The following is a 21,458-nucleotide window of genomic DNA, read 5'->3' as shown; positions in this document are numbered from 1 at the left end:
CTGCTATCAAATTTATTTATCATGCTAACAAAGTCAGCATATTTGCTAAGAGAATCTTGGCAGTGATTTATGTACAGTATTAAGAATAGTTAATTTAGTTAGCAATAGATAGAACAGCAAGGCTAATATTTCTGTTGGCACTAAACCATAATCAGTCAAAGATGGCATCACGCTGCTCAACGCAAGTCTCTTGTAAGCCATATGATAGACAGCTTCCATAAAAAAAAATCATCAGAAATTCATGTAGACTGTTCAGTCTCACTGAGGGCCGAACACTAAACACCTGCAGCTTGGATGGCTGACAGGGTTGAGCACGTTCTGTCATTTAAGATACAGACAGAAACTTGCTGGAAAAAATTTTCATCCTGGCAATCATGGAGAGTCTCAAATACAGAAGTAGAATACAGCTCTACTGCACTGGCAACAAAACCTGAACCAAATAGTTGCCATGTCTTCTATATCACATCTCTGTACTGTATCTCTGTATGCTGTGCCTCTTTATGCCACGTCTTGCATATGATATAGAAAATGAGGCTGTCTAATGTTACTTGATGTGTTGGATAGGGAGCTATTTGGTACAACTCATTCCATCTCGTTCTCCCTGATCTGCATCCCACCAACCTTACTCTTTCTTTCTCACATTTTGTGCCTGAGTTGTGACCCTGGTCAGAGGCAGTAGCCTGCATTCTCTAGCAACAAAACATAATTCAGCTTTGAAAAGCGGAATGGAGATTTTTAAATCTAGTCTCCTGGACCTCCTGTATGTTAATAGTTGAAGTAACATGAAAGGGGAAAACGTTGCCAAAAAGTTCCAAGAAGATAAAAAAAAATCACATTCTTTACAGTGAATTTACTGCTTATTGCTGTAATTTAATCTAATTTACACTATATCTCCATTTTGAGGCTCAGCAAGCTGCAACAGCTCTAAACCACATAGCTATTAACAGGCATCAGCATGAACAAACATGGTCATATGCACAAACATACATATAAGCAAGTCAGTATGGTAAACCAACCCTCTCATAACACCCCAATTCATTACCCCCTTTCTGCACTGATTTGCTCTCCACCATCCTCTTTACAACTTTACGACTAACGTGGTACAAAGTAGACACCAGTATACTCTGATGTCCAGTATCTCTAATACAGCCCCAGGAATGAGGATGCTAAAAACCCAGGATACAAAGCAGGTACCATGCCAGCACTCACCAGAGGGAGCTGAGTAAATGCTAGGATGCAGATAGACATTGCCATTAAGAAGACAGAAAACATCCGTGTGGACTCAATGATGGAGTTGTAACAAGATCTCGTTGTACACGCTATCATGTCAAAGATTGGATCCGTATGTTCAGCCACGAAAATATTGCACGTGCACAGCCTGAAACACTGCATGAGTGCTCTGAGGCCTGCAGAGTACACTGAACTTCAGATATTATAAGTTACATGTTCAACTTTATACATAACTAAAATAAGTAAGGTGAAAATTATGCCCGAGTGTAGTCAAGGCCTTGCATGCAGTAAGCTATTAAAGTAACCATCTCAAAATCACAGAGGCATTATTGACTGTAACAGAAGTATATGAAGTGTTCTCAAGTACTTATCATCTGTTATAAGCATTTCAATTGTTTCCAAACATTATTCATTGCATAACTAGTGATGCTAATGTAAAAATTTCCAAATGAAAAAGGTTCATACGTAGTTTTCAGGAACTTTAGGTGAAGCCGCCACTTCTATGATGCCAGAAATATCTGAAGAGACAATTAAAGGATGCATTTCAGGAAAGGTATGCATATCATCTAGGGTACTGCATAAGTTTACAGTGTGGTGGAAATGCTCATGGCAGATAATAGATTTCAATTCATTTGATCAAAGGGACTTCAGAAAAAAAAAAACCACAGAGTTATTAAAGAAAGGTAGATATTCTTTATTACACTCTTTCAGCACAGTGTCTTGGAAAATGTAGGCATTTAGAAAAAACAGTCTTATATTTTCTTTGTCTAGTGTTTGTTTCATGTGATCACTTATGGGGCAGGTGCAGAGAACATCTCATTTTACACATGTTCTTGCATAAGAGTTTTGGCCTTGGAGCACCTGTTAGAGCTAGTTTAAGTTTTTTCTCCTGGACTCATACTCTCTCAGCTGTTAGTAATTAGAAAAAACAAAGCAGAACTACCACATGGATGCAGGCCCTGGGAGACAGGAATGCCAAAGAAAGCACAGATTTTACAAGGATACATGTCATATTTTTTCCCTTGGCAGTACAACCTTAGAACACCAGGTTGAACGCCAGCTACTCCGAGAATGAAGCAAACAGCAAAGTGTTAGAAGTCTGAGCTTTGATCAGAAAGGGCAGCACCTCGATGCAAGACCTAATTCTTTAAAGCAACTGTGTTTACGAAAGTGGATGCAGAAATTCTATAGGAAAAGATGTGTTTAAAATTTTTGATTGATTGAAGCACGGTGTTTTCTAAACCCTTCTAAACTTGCAGTAGTATTTGTTTTATTTACTGTTCTTGTACACTATCTCATCAAGCTAGTCTTTATTTGTAGTCTTTAGATGCTTTATAAACCATTTTTAGCTTATGAAATGAATAGGCTTGTAGAGGATTATTTGTTTTAATACATGCTAAATAGTTTCTATACTATAGAGATGTCATCTGTATGCAACCATAACATTTATTACCAAAGCACATTTTCTCTGGCAATCTATACAAAACTTTACATTTGGCTTTTATCAGTAAGTTTCTGTCCAATTAGAATCTATTTCAATGGGGAAAAAAAAAAAAAAAAAGTGTGCTGATCTTAACAGGAAAAGAGTCAGTTGGTCAGGTATTCTTTACCATGCAAAGTAAACAAATAGTACAGTACATTATATATAAAATACCTAAAATTCACTGAGAGAGTATCTTGTTACTTGTGCCATCTATACACTTCTACCAGAGAATTTCATGGAGAAACATTCTACATACCTTTAATGTAACAGAGAAGATGTTTTTTATAAATTAAATGCAAAAGTTAAAATAGGTTAGGAAAAAGATTAACAATGTTATTCTGGGAATCTACTTACCAATTCTATTTGTATCATGATTCACTGAGGATACTAACTCACAATTTTAAAGGAGAAAATTGAGAACATCTCTATAGATTTCAGAAGGAATCATATTGAGATAGTTGTACCTGGGGAAATTTTAAGCACTACTTTGACAAGCATGTCCTTTAAGAAAGCTTCCAGAATCATCTTTTGCTTTTCACTCCAAAGAAATTAATTTGAAAATGTTAATGAACAAAGGATGGCTGCTGGTGTGGCACCTTCAGATGGTCTTTTTAAAAAAATAGCATTAACAACAAAAAAACCAACCTTGTACTCCATTTTTTTTTTTTCTATTGCCATTGACATAAAATCATTACCAAAACAAGGGGTGCTTTTGTATTAGAGGTCACTTGTAAAGATTTGAAGAACCTTTGTATTGGCTACTGTTGCAGAGGAGGAAAAGAGAACAGAAATAAGCACTAAAAACAACTTGACTTAACAAGGTGAAAGTAAGTGATGGCATAGAGAAGGGCTAGGAGCCTGATGACCTTTTCACTTAAGCAGCTAGTCCTACCCTACTTACAGTCAGATCTAATGCTTTTTTAAAACAAGCACTGGAAAAAGATGAAAGAGACGATGTATCTCTATAAAGGTTGAGCAGGTTTAGAGACAGAAAGCAGCCTTCTACATGGGAATAATCTAAACAAAGGAGATTAAGAGGTTACAGCAGCTCTTTGAGAGAAGGCAACAATCCCCCAGTTGGCACTACATTAAAATGATTTTAATCATTCTAATGGAGGAAATGGATGCTTTGAGAAAGAAAAATTCCATAGTGGTACTTTTAGGAGGGGAATAATCTGCGTTTCTTAAGAAAAAAAGCCTCTTTTTCATATTTTTTAAACACATCAAAAAAGAAAAATTAGTCCAGTATAGAATGGAGACTAGGAATAATTCCAGTTTCTTTAAGAAGAGATGGAGAAAGGCAGACAGACAGAAAATTCTGTTTCAGTACAGAATGAGGTATTGTTCGAAAGCGTTTGGATTTCTGTTTGTTTATTTTTCTGTTTTGTTGTTGTTGTTTAATTTTTCTTTTAGCAAGATGGAAAGGAGTATTTTCTTTGACATCCACCTTTCAGCAAGTATTTTATGAAAACTTCACCTTTACTGTTTTCATCCAGAGCTCACATTACCAATCTTAGAGGCAAATAGCCTTGCATTTACCAGTTGCTATGCTTTCACTATCCAGACAGTTAAAGATCCAGTCTAATGACTTGGAACTGTTTCACACAGGAAGAATATATGAAGCATCACTATTTCTCAAGGCTTTTTTCTACTACATGACATGCTATCATACACAAGGCTTGGCCCCCATTATCAGAATCAAGCCATGTGTGTTATTGCCAAATAGTTGGCTTCAAATACATAGTAAAATTATGCTTTTCAGAGGCACAATAAAAACAGAAATGCAAAGAGCAACCGAATGACCTGTGAGGCACAGGAATGTGCTACTTTTACTCAGGCCCCTTTCCTTTCCCACTTTAGAAACTGCTTTTCCTCTCTGTTTTCTCCTGGATAATGGCCAGCTTGCAGGCCCCCAGATTCAACAACTGGGGCCCTTCCACTCTAGGGCAATTGTTAACATTGCCTAGCTTGATCTCAGCAAAACAAAAGTGCTTAGACCAACAGGGTTGTGGACCACCCTGCCTCAGACCTATCATGCATATATTTATTTTTCAGATTCCCTTTTACTTTAGTGGAACACTAAATTCAGAAGCTTCTGCCTTCATAAGAGGTAGACACTGAGAGTCAAAGTCCAGAATTGTCCAATAGTTCATTCATCAAAGCAATTCAAGAGTCACTTCAGGTTTCAAAAGCACTTAATTGCATTTGAGATAAAACTTTGCTATTACTGCAGATTAACTTGGAATCTTGTAGCACAAAATAATAAATAAACATCTGAAGAACAAATGACTCCTTTCTGCCTTAAGTCCCAGCAAGGACTCAAAATTTGCAATTGTATAGACCTGAATTTGGCCTCTTTCTACTTTGGCTGCACAGATTTCTGTAGGTCATAAAGGAATAAGAAACTTGACAGAGTGAAGTTCAGAGCATTGTGTTTCTGGCAAGATGTACAGGAGAGAGCTTTGTTGCAGCAAGATACTGCTTTCAAAAATGTCATTTTCTACTGTTCTACTCTGTGTAGATTCCACTTCAGGGCAAAACATGACCTGTAGTGACGTGCCATATCCCCTCATTTCAGAACAATCGGAATGGACCCAGGAAGCCTATTGTTAATAATATCTTCAGCCAGCAGCAGAAAAAGTCCTTTATTCTGACTCAGCATATTTTTGAGTGAGTTCTAAATTTGTAGTTCATAGTTCATCATTTCTATATAACAAGACTTTCTGAAACAAAGCAAATTCTTATTTTTCTTCCTCCATCTTTCTCACTATAACATTTCATTCTGCATTTAATATTTACTGCTCTTTGCACAAAGGTAAGCAAGTGACTTCATTAACCTATAGCTAGATTTTTCTCTCAAATACAGTAACATTCGATGTCAAGAACCAGGCATGGTCAGTGGTTTGCTTTGTATCTCACAGGTTGAGGGTGCTATCAGAACTAATGTTGCTTGCTAATCTAGTGAAATAAAACTTGCTGAGTGAAAACAAACTGAAAACATAGTCGCAGTTATAGCCTGTAAACATACATTTTCTGTCTGTCTGTAAATGTGATTAAATAGTGGCAGACTTACTGAAGTATGGATCATGGATGGGTGGCCTGGTCATATGGTAAACATAGTGTGTTGCTGGGAGGAAACAGTGATGGACCTTGGCCTTCAGGGTACCTTCTGAATGCACCTTTTCTTTCCTTAGCTAATTTGCTACCATCTTGCACCTTCATCATTACAGTAGAAAGTGTAAATTCCCAGAGACAGCTTTTCTCAGAAGTAATTTATTATAGCACATGCTTGAATGTGCTGTCAGTCATTGCTCTGCTGTTTATTTTGTTGAAAACAGTAGATTCTTACTGCTACCAGGGCAGCATTATTACAGCAGTTCCAAGGGAGAGTTGATGCTACCTCTTTATGGCCAAGATTGTACCTCCTACTTTCAAAGTGTATCTGAATTGGTGGTATGATAATGGTTTCAATATTTGCTTAAATTCACTTAAATAACTTTACCAAGAAAAAGATACCAAAAAAAAAGGGAAAACTTCTGTAAATGCATAACAGATGCACCAGTGCATGATGGGATGAACGCAGAACAGACTTGGACCTGTCATCACTTTCCTCACAGTTGCATTCTTCCTGTGGTTCACGTGGCCTACACCTGTGACATACTGGCAGCCCCCAGGTTCAAAGCAAAGGCTCATACCTTTGTTCCTGCCTGTAAGTCATTTTGCTTTCAACCTTTTCCCTCTCTGTCATCAGTGTCTCTTTCACATGTAGTGGCTCAGACTATATACCAAGACATTTTTCATTTTTTGTGTGTGCATGTGTTTCTTTTATTTAGTATAGAGGATACCCATCAAAGCATGACAGATAGTAGAGCTAAAAGCTACCTTAAAAAAAGTAATATATATATATATATATAAACTATACTGCACTATAAAAGATATGGAAAGTTAAATAGGTTTAAGCATGCAGACTCTTGACAGTCTCTGAACCTTCGCTGCATTGCATGACTATAGATTTGACATTAACATGTTATGAAAAATCAGAATTTCATTCTCATTTCTTTATTTCTTTCTCCAGCAACACCAAAATCACAACACCAGTCAGAACTGGTAACAGCCTCGAGTCAGGGTCAGTAATACATCTCAAGGGTTTATTAAATGGGGAGAGAAGTGTAAAACTGGATGCACAGTAAGAAAAGATAGAGACCCTCATTTATCAAAGGCTCATTTATGCAAAATGGCACTGAGGTACAGTGACTCATCATTGCCAGAATGTGTTAAAATCTATCGTTTTCATTAACAGGTCTTGTTTATAATAGAAAGGCTTACTTTGAAATTGACATTCAAGAGCCCATTAGGTCCCAATAAACTATTGGAAAAAAATAAAAAAAATAAAAAAAAAAAAATGCAAAGAACAAATGGCAAGAAATCTATTTGACTAGACCAGATAGATTTCTAAGACTTAAGATTTGGCATCTTTTCTGTTTCTAGCTACATGTAGGGAAACATGTTGATTTGTAGCTGGAAGTTGAAGTGTGAATGAAAAATATCTATACTTGCTCTGATGCTTTCCATGTTGGTTTTTACATTTGTACAGCATTGCAAGAAATAAAGCCCATATGTAGCCACAGTGCTATTCTGTGCATTTTGGTGCACTTTATAGTATGCATCTGTGCTCTTAAACATTTCTGTGTCTCTGACGCAAAGAGTACTGCACATCAGGACAAAAGCTTCTCAGACAAAGTAACCAGAGAAAGTAAAAACAAAGTAAATTGTGAACTATACACTTAATATGCTTTTAGATTTTCTGCAGAATTGTAGTAGCATTCTGAAGACTTTTGACCTATCCACTCTTGACTTTTGAAAATTGGCTTTAAACACATCCCCTGATTATTTCATGCTCTTGTGACAATATGTTATCTGATTTTGTCTATCCTGTATGTGTTCTGTAACTGTCTTTAATGATCTCCCTTCATCCCAGGCCTCCCAGCATTAGCTGGTATCTGACAAGTCAGGGCCAGAATTCCTGGTAATTAAAAAGCATTCTTCCTAAAGCAAGATAGGAGGCTGATAACAACAGTGGTCAACTTTGTTACAAAACATGCAGTTGTAGTTGACACTGAACAGAAAGTCAGTTTCTAGTAGCAATTTTATAAATCTCTTGGTGCCTTTGCTGAATCCGTAGTTAAGACTTAGTTACTCTCAAAGCCCTCTTACTTATCTTCTTTCCAGTTATGAAACAAACATGAGCTTCACAGTTTGCTTCTTTCTTTTTATTCTTGTTTTAACATCCAGTTCCATGCAGAATGTGCTTTTTTTTCTGAAGCACCAAAGAAAGAAAACAGATGAAAAGACCTGACTCATTCAAAAAGAAGTTATTGTGGTTTCTGCCTTTCCACTAGTAGTTAACTCTCTTTTTCTAAGAAGGCTAAATTAAAAATGACCATCCTTCTGTTAATTCAGATATTTAATATAGTTTTCAGTTCCACAAAGCCAGATAACATCTTCAGAAAGAGTTAAAAGTGAAAACTGAAGTTTAACCCATTCATCTTCTGTCAGTGAAGCCTAGCCATGAAGAGGCCGTGAACTCGTCACCTGCACAGTCTACACTGAAACCAAGCCTGCTCTCAACTCTGATGGGACAAAAATCATTACTTTGTTGCCAGATGTATTCTATATGCTTAATGCAAAGACATACAGATTTATGCCATCCTCAAAATATCACACAGCCTCCAAAATAAACAAACAAATAAATAAATAAATAAAATTAAATAAAAAAATAAATTGAAAACTGTAAGCCGTGGTCGTATGGAATGTAGGGAGATAAACCTTCCCCAGAGAGATGAGATGGAGGAATCCACTTTTCCTCATGATGTCAGTGATAAGAAATGATCCCATCATTCCCTTCTTGTCCACATTTTCCCAGAGTGCAACAGAGGAAGAAAAAAGTTTTGAAGCATCTCTGATAAAAAAGTTAGATTATACTAGACACAGGAGAGAGTCATATAAGTTCTTCTTGTCACTCACAGTTGCACTCCATTGGTTCTCCCTTTAGGACATCACACTCAGATGGCATCAAGAAATTTGAAGATTGCTTGGGTTTTGCAATTTAATGTGCATATTCTCTTTGAGCATCATATACATCCCATTAATTTCATTGAAAAAATTTGTTATTTTTTCCAAAAATCAGTCCAATATTGAGGAAAATCATACCACAATAGTATTTAAATAACTTAGAAATATCAGACCTTAAAAATGTAAAACTTGCTTAGTCTAGACCATTTTTATAAAGACTGAGGAGTCTTGACAGTAAAGTTCTTCAATAATTAATATTTCCTTTGTTTTTGCTTTTTTTAAAATAAATAATTTTTTTTTCAAGTTAAAATTATTATTTTAAATTGTAATTAGCACCAGAAAAATTGAAAGAAACTTTGAAAGTTTAAGAAATAAGCAACATGTCTTAAAATCATCTTAACTGACCTCACTCAAAAATAGCAGATGAACAGTTTGTAGTTCTGAAAATTCTTATCATGTAGAAAAGCTATTGTTAGACAGACTATAGATGAAGGTGGTCCTTTTCAGACATTAACAACTAAAGCAAGATGATTATTGTTTGTTTTCAGGACAAATACAGTTTGTAAATTTTTAATTTTATTGATGATTTGAGATTTTCTGCTGAATGAGATTCTACCTTACATTTTACTAAAGGAAGTAATGAAATATTTTTTGATGGCAACACAATTGAGTCAGATTGAAATATTTAGAGGAGACTCTGAGATGTCCCTTAAAAAATTGCATTAATTCCAAGTATTTTTCACAGAAACAAAAGTGGAAAAGAACAATGAAAAACAAGAGGACAAGGACATTCACCTAATCCTGAGGAAATTCAAATTAGCTTGTGACAAATATGAATATTTTTACTTCTTATACAAAGTATTTTATGTGAATGATAAGGCATATGTTAATAGATTGCTTTCTATGGCTTAAGTTTGCATTCTCAGTCAATTATCCATGATTATGAAGTGAAAATTATGAATATGTGGAAAACCATTCTCTAGAAGAACCACATAAAGAATCATCTGCTTTTTTTTTTTAATTTTCAAATATTTGTCTTCTTCACCTTTTTCTTTCTTTTTTTTTTCTCCAGAGCATTCAGCAAGTCTCCCTTATCAGTAAAAGTGAGGAAAAAAAGTCACTCAGTGAGTGTAAAGTGACACACGAACTTGCCTACATCAATAATTTCTAGTAAAAACATGACTTGTTTTAGAAGCCAAAGTAAACTGGAGGTGGCAATTGTTTCCTTCTTCTTTGACATAATGCACCATGTAAATGGTTCTATTAGCGATACTAAAGCCTTTGATCAGACTTAAATAATTAATGACTCATGTCAGTATTCATGTTCTGCGTTATCTTTAAATAACAACAGCAAAGCGAGAGAGTCTTTCTCTCTGAATCAGTGTGAAATTCTTGCTATGATAATATAAGCACTTTTTTAAATTGCTATGTCCTGGGCAGCAAGTTTGCTTTGCAGAATCTAGTATAATAGACAATCACAATAATTTAAAAATACGTAAGTTTTCTTAAGAAAAAAAAAAAAAAGGCTAAGAATAAGAGAACTAGGTACAATAACAGATATCCTAATGAATACTGTTCTAGCTATAAGTGCTAGTGAGCTACAGTTTTACATACATACGCTTCTTGCACATGCATGCACACCCAGTGACCTAAGATGATGCCTCTAAGCAATTTTAAAGCGGAATAACTTTGAAGAGTAAATAATATTTCAAATGATGGGACAGATAAATACAGGTTCAATCACATAGGAAATACTTAATTCAAGTTCATAAGACCTGAAGAAAAGCTTGTCCGAAATTGATACTTCCGTTCAAGTTTAACCTGGGGGACAGGGAATATGATGTTGCTGACGTAATTTCTCTAATTTAAACCTTTCACAGTGATTTGTAGGTCTGGCAAAGCATTCTGTTAGGTACCACATACAATTAGGGAAAGAAAAATACAAACTTTTGCTGTTTTTATTTTCTCTTAATTCCCATGGCTGTATGAAGTGCTTTTTCTCCCACAAGTTAGAATTTTAAAGTTATTTTATACCTCTCTGCCTGATGGGGTTTTCAGGGCATATTCTCTATCCTATGCTAAATAGGAGCAGTTTCTTACAGTACAAAGATAAGAAGCCGGATGTACACTTGGTTTATAAAACAAGAGTTTTTCATCCAATTCCAGAGCGCAAAATGATAAAAAGGCCAGGTAACATTAAACCTTCAGGTCAAATAATAACTCCAAATTCAAGATATATGAAAGCCTGTAAGAAAGAGACATGTTCAATATGTCTCCAAAACATCTTATCATAGGAAAATCACACTTCTGGTATCAGCTTCTCTTTTTGTCCAGGCAAGTGTAGAATATCACCTGCCATTCAAACACTTGACAAAAAGTAAAACAATATTTTATAAACATAGCTTTGCAGCAACTCTTTGATCAGTTTTACTTCAAGATCCCACGTAAGGAGGAGGCTCATACAGAGAACAGCCCTGGACAGGAGAAAATTGGACACTCACCCCTATCCTGCATTTTACTCACATACCAAACATGGAGGATTGAGTTTATCCTCTTTACCTCCAAAATAGACAGTACTCCAAAAACACACCTTAAAGATGGTATCTTTTCTTCCCATTTCTCTGTCTTCCTTTATGTCTCCTCTTCCTCTTCAGAGTTCCTTCTCTATTCTTTTCCCATCTATTAGGTAAAATCATTTGGATGACCACAGTCACAGTATCATATTTTAAGTCTAATATACAACATTTGGATATCTTCTAGCAAAATCTTCCGTGCTTCATTTTATCACCTGTGAGAAACACCATTAGACTCACACTTGATACCTTGAAGAAAAAGATCTGACATCTGCTTTTCCAAATCAGAAGGCAAGGCACCTTACAGTATTAAACACACATGGTGTGTTAATAGCAACAGCAGAAAATCTAGTTGTGTAAAAAAGTACGGTTTAAAGTGCAAATAGATTTAATATCTTTAATATTAAATTCCCAATCTACCTTTGACTATAAAAAAAAACTGTGAGAGTCATACATTACAGTTATTATTAAAATTCATTATATTATTAAATATTTATAGACGTGAGTAAAAATCTCATTAAGCATAGCATTGATGTGATAATAGAGTTCATAAAAACACTGCTCTGTTTTTCCTGATTAGTTCTCATACACTTTTCTCACCAATCTCTTTATTTTGTTCTGCATGGGCATAAATGAAAAAAAATCCCAAACATCTGTTAGTTTTGTAATATATTTTTTTTAATTTAATTTTTATTTGCTTTCTGAAGAACATCCTGGAAAATTGTAGGTGCTGAAACTCAGATATTTGGCACACAGCTGAATCAGATGCAGGTGGAAATTAGCAATATGTATTTTCCTAAAATGAATATTTACTGTCTTATAATTGCAAACATTTTAGTCTCAATAAATAAGTGTTAACTTTTCTGAGTAGATATTTACTTTACACTTAAACACAAAACTGGCAATTTTAGGCCTTACTAAGATAAAAGCACCCAAAGATTTCTGAAAAAAAAAATGGTTTTTGTGCTTACGCAAGATGAGTGTATGCCCAGACTTTTTACTGGAGATTCTCTCTAAGCTTTTGTGGTTGTGCCTTTGATAGCTTCCTAGAGCTACCTGTAGCCAGAGACGAAAAAGCACATCCCATGTGGGAAGCTATGGTCATGGTGAGCAGGCAGCAGTAGGGATGGGTCAGGTGATCCAGAGTTCCATTGGACAGGCAGGCTGCTCTTAACCGGGTGAGATTCATCAACACTGTCAGCCTTCCTTCCCTAATCCCATATCTGAGCTCCCTGGCAGCCTCACCGCCATTCAAGCTCTCAGGCTGGTCTTGAGTTAGTGAATCATCAGCAAGTGAAAGGCCTCCTATGGGCTGCTCTTCAGTACTATGAAGCATAAGGCTATCTTCCGTTGCATAAAGTTATTTTTCTTTTTAAATAAATTGTGCAAGAATCTAACATATGCCCTTGTATTATGAGAAATCTGAAGTGGCAGTACAAATACTGAACATCAACCAAAACATCGGGAAATGGAGTAAAAAAAGATTCAGAAAAGATCTGGCACTAACAGTACTGGTCTGTAGTGGTATCGTAACTATTAAAAACTGATGTCAGTCTGTGCGGACAAAATGTACTACAAAACTTGTGTTTGCTTATATTTGAGGCAAACATGTCTTGGACTAAATGGAAAGCTGTGAAGCTGACGTACGAAGATTATCCCTGCTGATAACAGAAGCACTCAGAAACAGCACTGGTTGTCTGAGACATGAGAAGGAGCAGAACTATAGCTGGGGAGTACAGCTGGAATACTTGGCAGAGCTTCTCCAGTTTCACTGTACTACAACCTGGTTCTGTTACATAAGAAAATGTCAGTTTTTCCTTCCTATCTAGCAACAGAAAAAAAAAAAAAAAAAAAAAAAAAAAAGGTTGAAAAAGCCAGGATTGCTAAAGAGGAGCACAGGCACTAAAATTGTGCAATCAGTTTTAAATGAAATACAGCACTTGAAAGAAAAACCCTGTTGTGTGTGGTACACACAAAGAAAATGGTGTAACAGAATGCTTGAAATGAGCTTTGTCCAGCATTTAGTAATAAAAGAATTTCAAAACAATAGAATAGTAGACAAGAAAACAGAAATATCCAAAATTAAAGACTGTTATTGAAGTAACAAGTACTGAATTTGAGGAAAACCATCATGTACCCCAGGCAGAGACTAACTGACACTCAACCCACTGCTCTCTAAAGGACAGAGCACCAGGTGGAGGTGCTGACAAATGACAAACATCTGACTGACCGTTTGCTTTTTCTCTCTCATAGAATGCACAAAGAATGTGAACTCTTCACTTCTGCTATAGGTGCCTGTATATATGTAATGAGAATAATATGGGGTGGAACTTCCCATTGCAGCTGGCCAGAGGTCTTTCTGCACACTGTGGAGTGGGGTAAATGTGGGGTGGCCAGGGGCTGCCAGCATGTTAACAGCCATGAGCTTATTGGCTTTTCTTTTATTTGCCTTTGGATCCAGTGAGCTAAACTACCCTCTGTAAAACCAGGCCATTTGTCAGCAATATTAGTCTATGAAAGTTATAGAGTATCAAATGCAGTAATTGTTAAAGGAGGTCAGATGGCTCTGATTTTAGCAATGCAAGCCCTAATGATCTCTTATTTTTCTGCCATTTTCCATTTAAATTATAAGCTGTGTGAATTTTAATGTCTGGTTCATCTATAAAGTTGAAAACTGTACTGTCAAATGAATTTGAAGTTCATACTAGATTAGCGAGAATGAGGTTAAATAGTGAATTGCAGAAACAGAATACTGGATTTTTTGGTACCATGTTTTATTGAAGCACCTGGAAGCACTCAAGAATCAAGCAAGACTTCACAAATCATTTCAGAAATTGAACATTTAATTCATTTAAAATTTCAAATTAGCTTATCTGTATACTTAGAAATTTAGCACTGTTTAAATATTCATACCTGAACAGTGAAAAATATCCCTATTTAACAATAGATCTCAAGTTTGTAACTCTGAATATAATCAAGAAAAGAAGAACAGAATTGTAATTTAACATAGCTTAACTAAACCACTTTGATGCTGTATGTATTAAAGAAGTGATTGAGTTTTTACATAAAGCAAAAGTATCACTTCTTCATATTTGACCTTTTCAGGCCAAACAACTTAAAATCTGTTTTTAAAAATACTCTTATTCTTTTCACATCTGAGTAGAATTCTCAAGGAATATTCCATTGTACTTCATTTCATAGCTGTGCTTTGGGGAAGGGCTCTGCTAACACTCCTTGACACACAAGGCAACAAGGAAGAGAAAACAGCTATTAGGACCGGGCTTCATCACTCCAGTTCTGAAACCAACTTCGGCAGCATTTCATAGACAAATGGCCTTGTCAGTTTGTATTTTAGAAAACCATGTGGCAAGTTCATATAGACAGGTGGAGCTGTTTCAAGCAATAGGGATTTCCTTCGTCCGCCACTTAGAAGTTGCAAAGACTGATCTGAAGGCCACAGAAAGGAAGAGGATGCAATAGTTGTAAAGAGACCACAGAAAGATAAAAGCTCAGACTAAACATTCAGATTGAGATTTTGGTCACCTGATAGATGAATGTGAAGCTAGTGACAGCTAGTGTTTCATGAAAATGTTGTTCATTATTTTCAGTGTTCAAGCTCTGAAATGAAATTAAAAGGAAGAACATATTAAAATTTGAATAGTTAAAATTATTACATTATTGAAATGATTATTTTTTCAGGTGTCATTGGAAAAGGAAAAAAGATATCAATGACAGAGAAAACAAAACGAAACAGAACAATAAATGAGACAATGAAAATAGTAGGCAGGCACACTGTATGTGCTTACAGACCTGACTCTATCCATCCTCTGTACTTGTTCCTGCATCAGACAAGTGCAGATCATGAGGCTCTTGTCTCTTCTACAGCTCACTTCTCTCTCTCCACTTGCACTTCACTGGGATGGCATGGCCCTGAAGACAAAAGTTATATGTAAGATCCCTGAGGTTATTAATTAATTAATCGCAATTAATCAAAATTTGACTTTGTTTTTGTACCGAGCTGGCTTGGAAATACAATAAAAAATCTTTTTCTAAATAACCATATGTGTAAGGCATCACAGTCGTTACTCTGAGCACAGTTCTGATGTCACTAAAGTAGGAAGGCATTATCCTTGATACGAGTTGGGGTCTGGTGCAGACTCAGTTTTTTCTTGAGTCTTTTTCCACAGTTGAAATCAACAAGCTGTATTTCTACTTCTACCACATCGTGTCAATAGTTGTAACATTTTACCATTCTAAGCACTGAGTAAAAGACAAAAATTCTGTAACACATAAAGCACCAGAGACAACATGATATTCTTTCTCTGTTATTTGCCACGCTTTAATCAGTGTTACAAAGATCATGTATGTTTTCTATGCACTTCATTCTATAGAGTTATTTACACTACTCTGTTCCATATAAAAATTGTTTTAATGTCAATTTTATAAAACAAGAAAAAAAATGTCTATTTCTAATTGATTTTTAAAATAGTTTTGAAAGCTAATTCTGGTAAAATGGCTATTTGTTGTTTGTAAAAAGATTAAGTTTTCAAAAGATGATTTTTTGGGCAGATTCAGAACCAGAACCAAAGGAAAATGTGGAAGCATTTTCACTGGAAAGCTACACCAAGTTTTAGTCAATCAGAGTCTCTAAAAGTGTTAAATTTTGTTTTAAAAAATATATTTATTTTTTGTCCAAAAATGATATTACAAACTTCAGCTTCTTTAATGCTACACACTATTAGTCATGAAATGAGAACCATGCATGAGAAATCCTTCATCGTCTAAAACAGTTGCAATCATTCTGCCTGCAACCAAGAATACAAGCCAAGACAGAAATGCCAAAAGAGCACTGCCCAAGTTAAACAGGATGTGGTGGCAAGTACCTACACTGTGATTACTGTTTTACTTGGTGTCTGAGAGAAGGTGGTACAAGCTACAGGTGTGGCCAAAAGCCTAAAACCCTGCTAATGTCAGCAGAGTACTAGCCTGCTGATTTCCTACCATTAACACCATGCAAGAACGTCCCACAATATCACAGGCTTCAACTCAAGTCCCAGAATCAGACTGCTTCACTTTTCATGCTCTAGCTCAGTCCAGGAAACTTAAAAACGGACAAATGCTAATAAAAACTCCCACTAGACTAAAGTAGGCAGCATTATAAGCCAGGCAATGTATGAAAGACTATGTAATGATAATGACGTATCTCTATGTGATTCTGCCCAACCACTCCCGTTGTACCATTTCTGTCCAAGATCTAGATCAGCCCTTGCTTTGCTTCATATGATGGGTCACCTTCACCTTTTTACGCTTGGCCAACTTAACGGATTTGTATTGAGTGCTCCTTATGGGTGGAATTTAATTAAAATATAAACATCTATAATCTGGTACCTAAATATCCATTTCTAGTACATAATTGCTAAAATCATTCAATTTGACATTCTACTGACCCAGTTTTGAATGCTTTTCTAACAGTGTTTCCCTTGCAGTGTTTGTCTCTGCTTACACAAAAGTGCTGACAACATTAGTAACTTTTGTTAATATTTTTAATACATTATTAATAGCAGCAGCAACAGTGTCACAGTGAGTCCTCAGTGGATTCTAAAACTCAACTGGGAGAAGTGAATGCATTTCTTGAAGCTGTTTAGACCGCCTCTCTGGTGAGAAAACAATTGAAAAAAAAATAGTTTAAAAAAAGATGCCATATATATGTATATATAATTCTAAAGAACTAGACATACATTTATCACTCATTTTAATTCAGCAGTACCAAACAGCTTTTATTGCAACCAGTGTCCTAGAAGATTTACGACTCTTTACTTTCCTGCAGATCTGTATCTTAATTTCTGCATGTAATAATAATGAACCTGTGCAATATGTTTTTTTTTGTTTTGTTTTGTTTTTTGTTTTCTTTTTAATTATGTTCATGGCTTTGATTTCCCTATTGGACTGTATAGAATAGAACAGAATACAATATGGTATAGTAGAATGTGGTATGATGCAGAACAGTACAATACAGTAACATACAATACAATAATTGAATTGAAAAGATCATGATGTCCAACTGCCAGACCAATGAGTACTAAACAAAAGAAAAAGCACATTATCAAGTGCATTATCCAAATGCCTCTTGAGCTCAGATGACCTGTGAGCTCCAGTCACCTCTCTAGGAAGCCTGTTTCAGTGTGTGATCAACCTCATGGTAAAGAAATTTTTCCCAGTGTCGGCCTGAACCTCTCCAAATACAGCTTTGTGCCATTCCCAACTGTCTTGCCATTGGTTGCCAGGTAAAAGAGCCCAGCATCTCCTCCTGTGTTTCCCCTCCTCAGAGCATTGCAGGGAAAAATGAGGTTGCCTCTCAGCCTCCTGCAGACCAGACAACCCAAATGTCCTCAGCCTCTCCTCACAACCCTGTTACCGGTTCTGTTGACCTCGCCTGGATGCAGTCAAGCATCTTAATTTCTTTTCCTTATTGTGGAGTTCAGAACTACATACAGTATTTAAGGTGAAGCTTGATCACTGCTATGTATAGGGGGAGAATCACCTCTTTGACCAGCTGTCTGTGCTGTACTTAAGACACCCCAAAATACAGTTTGCCCTCCTAGCTGGCAGGGCACGCTGTTGGCTCACATTGATTCTACTGTCAACATTGCTCTTGTCTTTATATGGAAAAACAGAAAGACAGTGCTTTTGACTAAATGAGCCAGATCTCCAGCTACATGAGGATAACTTTGTTTCACTCCAGTGGGAGAAAGTTGTTCAAAAGCCAATTCCCCTGACCTGGGGGATCTTCCCTGATTTAATTTCTCCTGTTGGACTTTTCCACTCTGTAATGAAACATTCACTGGGTAAGAGGGAAACAAAGAATAAAGAAGAAGGAAAAAAATAAGCCCTTTGTAGATGTTCCAGTCCTCTGGTCCAAGGAATATTTAATTATTTAGACGAAATAGAACTGCTTCACTGGAGAGTCCCAGAGAGTTCCATGGTGATAGTCTGATAGAAAAGAACTGACAAAGGAAACCTGGAGTATAAATCTTAATACAGGAAAAAGTGCCTGAAAGTAACATAAAGTTATCCCTACTAAGTGAACTGAGAAGGAAAAGTAGAGTTTATTAGAAAATTAATTATCCTTAATCAGATATTTCACACTGATTAACATTTTGTTTTGTATTCTTAAATTAGTGAAGTAGCCACTGGGGGAATTCATCAGCTTTAACACACTTGTAATAAACATGGCGTATTTGTTGTGATTATTTGTTTTAAGTTGTTACACAAACTTTTCTAATCCAGCTAAGTCAGAAAAGCTTGAGATGGAGGTACTCTGAAAAAAAAAAAAAAAGACATTTCTCACAAGGGAAAAGGAAGGCTGATTAAGTAGTGATGTTACATACAGTGCGTACCTTTACCAGTGACATATGCTGAATCCAGCTGATAGGTCAAATGCACAAGTGAAGTTTTAATGAAAACAGATGCCCAGAGGATCCTAGAGCAGCTGCATCTGCCCATGCTCCATGTGTAGAACATCTTCCCGTTGCTCCTCAGTGCTGCACTCCCCCACTTCCAAGAAACCAGGGGCCTCTTAAAACAAGGTTGAAAGAAGAACGTCTTACTAGTCAGCTGGCAACATGTCTGCATTTTTAAGCTAGCCTGGATACAGCAGAGGAGAGCTTAGATTTTGCTATGTGACTGACCTCTCTTAGCCAAGTTCATAACAGTGTGAGCTATCAAATATGACAGGCTCTTGGCAAGCACTTGTATGCTTTTGGCAAGAACCTCTTCCAAGCCCAGCTGGGATCAATTAAACTAAATAATAGTTCTTGCAATAACTGGTTCCTACCACACTCTTCAGAAATTGCTTAGTGTTTGAATGTAAATACTGTTAAGTTCATACCTTGTTTACCCTTACCCCTTTTTGCAGAAACTATGACAGAACTTCAAACCTAAGATTTTTGAAGCAAATTTGTAAAGGTTGCGTGGGGAAGAAACATGATATGTTCAGGCATACATGTCTTGTCTTGTTTCCTATCAAGAAATCCACTGTGTTCTTCTAATATCCCAAATACAAAAATAATTATCATAAATAAATAAAAAATATAAAAAACAATCCCCAAAAAACCCTGATGCATTCATTTCTCAAGACGTCTTGTTAAATGAAGATGTCATTGTCATAACTGATTAGTAAAGTGATCTAACTAAGCTGTTATCAAGTCCTACCTTCCAAATCCAAAGTAACTGACCAAAAAAATATGCTGTAACAAAGGGTTTTCAGGGCCCAATGATACATTAGGTGAAGGGGCATTTAAATTCTAGGTGATTCTTAAACATTTTACTTCTGTACGGAGCTTTGATGTGAGCACCATGAATAAACAATCTCATCTTTTAAATGAAGGAAAACATTGTAATTGGAGCAAATATGAATGTTTTTCACTTTGACTGAAAAGCAGAATTACTTTCCACTCAAGTAAAAAAAAAAATAAATAAAAAAAAATAAAAAATCATTAAAAGCTCATTTTTATAATCCAGCAAAATCTTCAGATCTTTCCTGAGAAGCGTACATGTGAAAGTTATGCATTCAAACAGTTAGTTACTCTGAAGCCAAACAGTTTCTGCACAGTTCATTCTATCAGTAACAGAGGAATACAGTTTTCTACCTAAATAAAAAGAAATACAATGCATTACTTTTTTATTGTTATTTTTGAATGAATGTCATGTGGTTATACATGCCAGATTTACAAAACTTAATGTAACACTAAGAAAGCACTTGTTCTGCTAAACACTTGAAAGCAGTTGGACTGCCCAGCTGCTTAAAGGCCTTTGATGAATGGAAGCCAAGACTTTTATGGTCCTGTGAAATGTCCAGTGCTACCCTGGAAGAAGTACACTGATGTGTCACTGCATTCCTTGCGTAATCACTTTTGCCATCAAGCATTCTCCCCTTATTTGAGAAGCTGGAGTATCTTATCTGGCCTAGGCTCTCTCTGCAATATTCTGTTAACCTAAGAGAGGAGTTTGCAGCCTGTCTGCAAACAGTCGAATTTGAAACATTGTTACATTTTACAAGTTCAAGTCTTGGAGATGATGGCTTACCTTAAATAAGCAATACCAACAGCAGAAAGCCATTCGTAATTTCATCTAATTTCAAAAACAATTTCTTAAGCCAGAGGATGGCTGAAAGCACCAAGTTATTCAATTAAGTCCTCCTCTGAGAAAAGATCAATAAATATGGCATTGCAAGGCCCTAAGTGTGTTACTTTTACACAGACTTGGAGAATATATTCATTTCTCTACTAGAAATTTTTTTTACAGTTTTTTTACAGTTGTCAATCCTACCAATTCAGGTATGATCTGGAAGCACAGCTGAAACTTTCATGTACCACTTGAAGTAGACTTTGCCTATCTTTACATCAGCAAAATGACATAAGCAACTTGTGATTTTACTCTTAAGGTCACACAGTCTAGCAGCACCCCTCTTGTTCTGCAAGTATAATTTTGAAGGCCCCATCTGTTTGTGATGTTCAACAGTATGAGAACCCACATTTATTTTCACAGGCCTAACCTGAACTGGAAACACTGCTTTTCAAAGTATACAGCCACAGAGAGGTACAATGGTACTGCGTTGGATGGTATTGCACGATCTTCAGGACAGAAGTGACCATACTAGACCCATAAGTCTCACAATGATCCTCCATACCCTCTATGATGACAGCACAGAAGAGCATCCCAATGATGATCATCTTCCACTGTGATCATTTTGCAGGCCCAGTACATAAGAGAGCAGCAAGGAACAAGTAGGTTGGGCAACATAAAAACAATTCTGTTGTACTTAATATCACTCAGAATTGCCAGGTAATAGCCCATATGGAGTCCTTCACCAATAAAGCTGGTCCTGCTACCATGTGACCTTTTCTTATAGGTGTGTCAATAGACAAGAAAGGAGAAACAGGACATTGTGGAAGCAAAAGGCTTCTGTGTGCCTAGCTACTACTGAAACTTGCTATGCTCTGAGATATGCAAAATCATCAGAGAATGATGATTCTCTGATGAATGGGAGGATAAAGGAAAGTGTGAACAGTAAAGGCATTACAGTGTTCATTCTAGGGGGT

The 21,458-nt window shown here is 36.2% G+C and overlaps 1 long non-coding RNA gene across 1 annotated transcript; it reads right to left on the bottom strand.

Moving 5' to 3' along the window:
• Nucleotides 1-14,313: 14,313 nt before the first annotated feature.
• Nucleotides 14,314-19,012, bottom strand: LOC122178047. The gene is made up of 4 exons (XR_006178224.1): nucleotides 18,756-19,012; nucleotides 15,169-15,288; nucleotides 14,902-14,976; nucleotides 14,314-14,805 (listed from the first exon to the last, which is right to left on the bottom strand). It is a non-coding gene; the product is annotated as an uncharacterized LOC122178047 (long non-coding RNA).
• Between the last annotated feature and the right edge of the window lie 2,446 nt (nucleotides 19,013-21,458).

This window comes from Lagopus leucura, unplaced genomic scaffold (genome assembly GCF_019238085.1).
Source record: "Lagopus leucura isolate 7727_CA_CO unplaced genomic scaffold, USGS_WTPT01 Super-Scaffold_100001, whole genome shotgun sequence".
NCBI lineage: Eukaryota > Metazoa > Chordata > Aves > Galliformes > Phasianidae > Lagopus > Lagopus leucura.
Note: the sequence above shows the minus strand (reverse complement) of the source record. Positions and strands in the feature narration are given on the sequence as shown.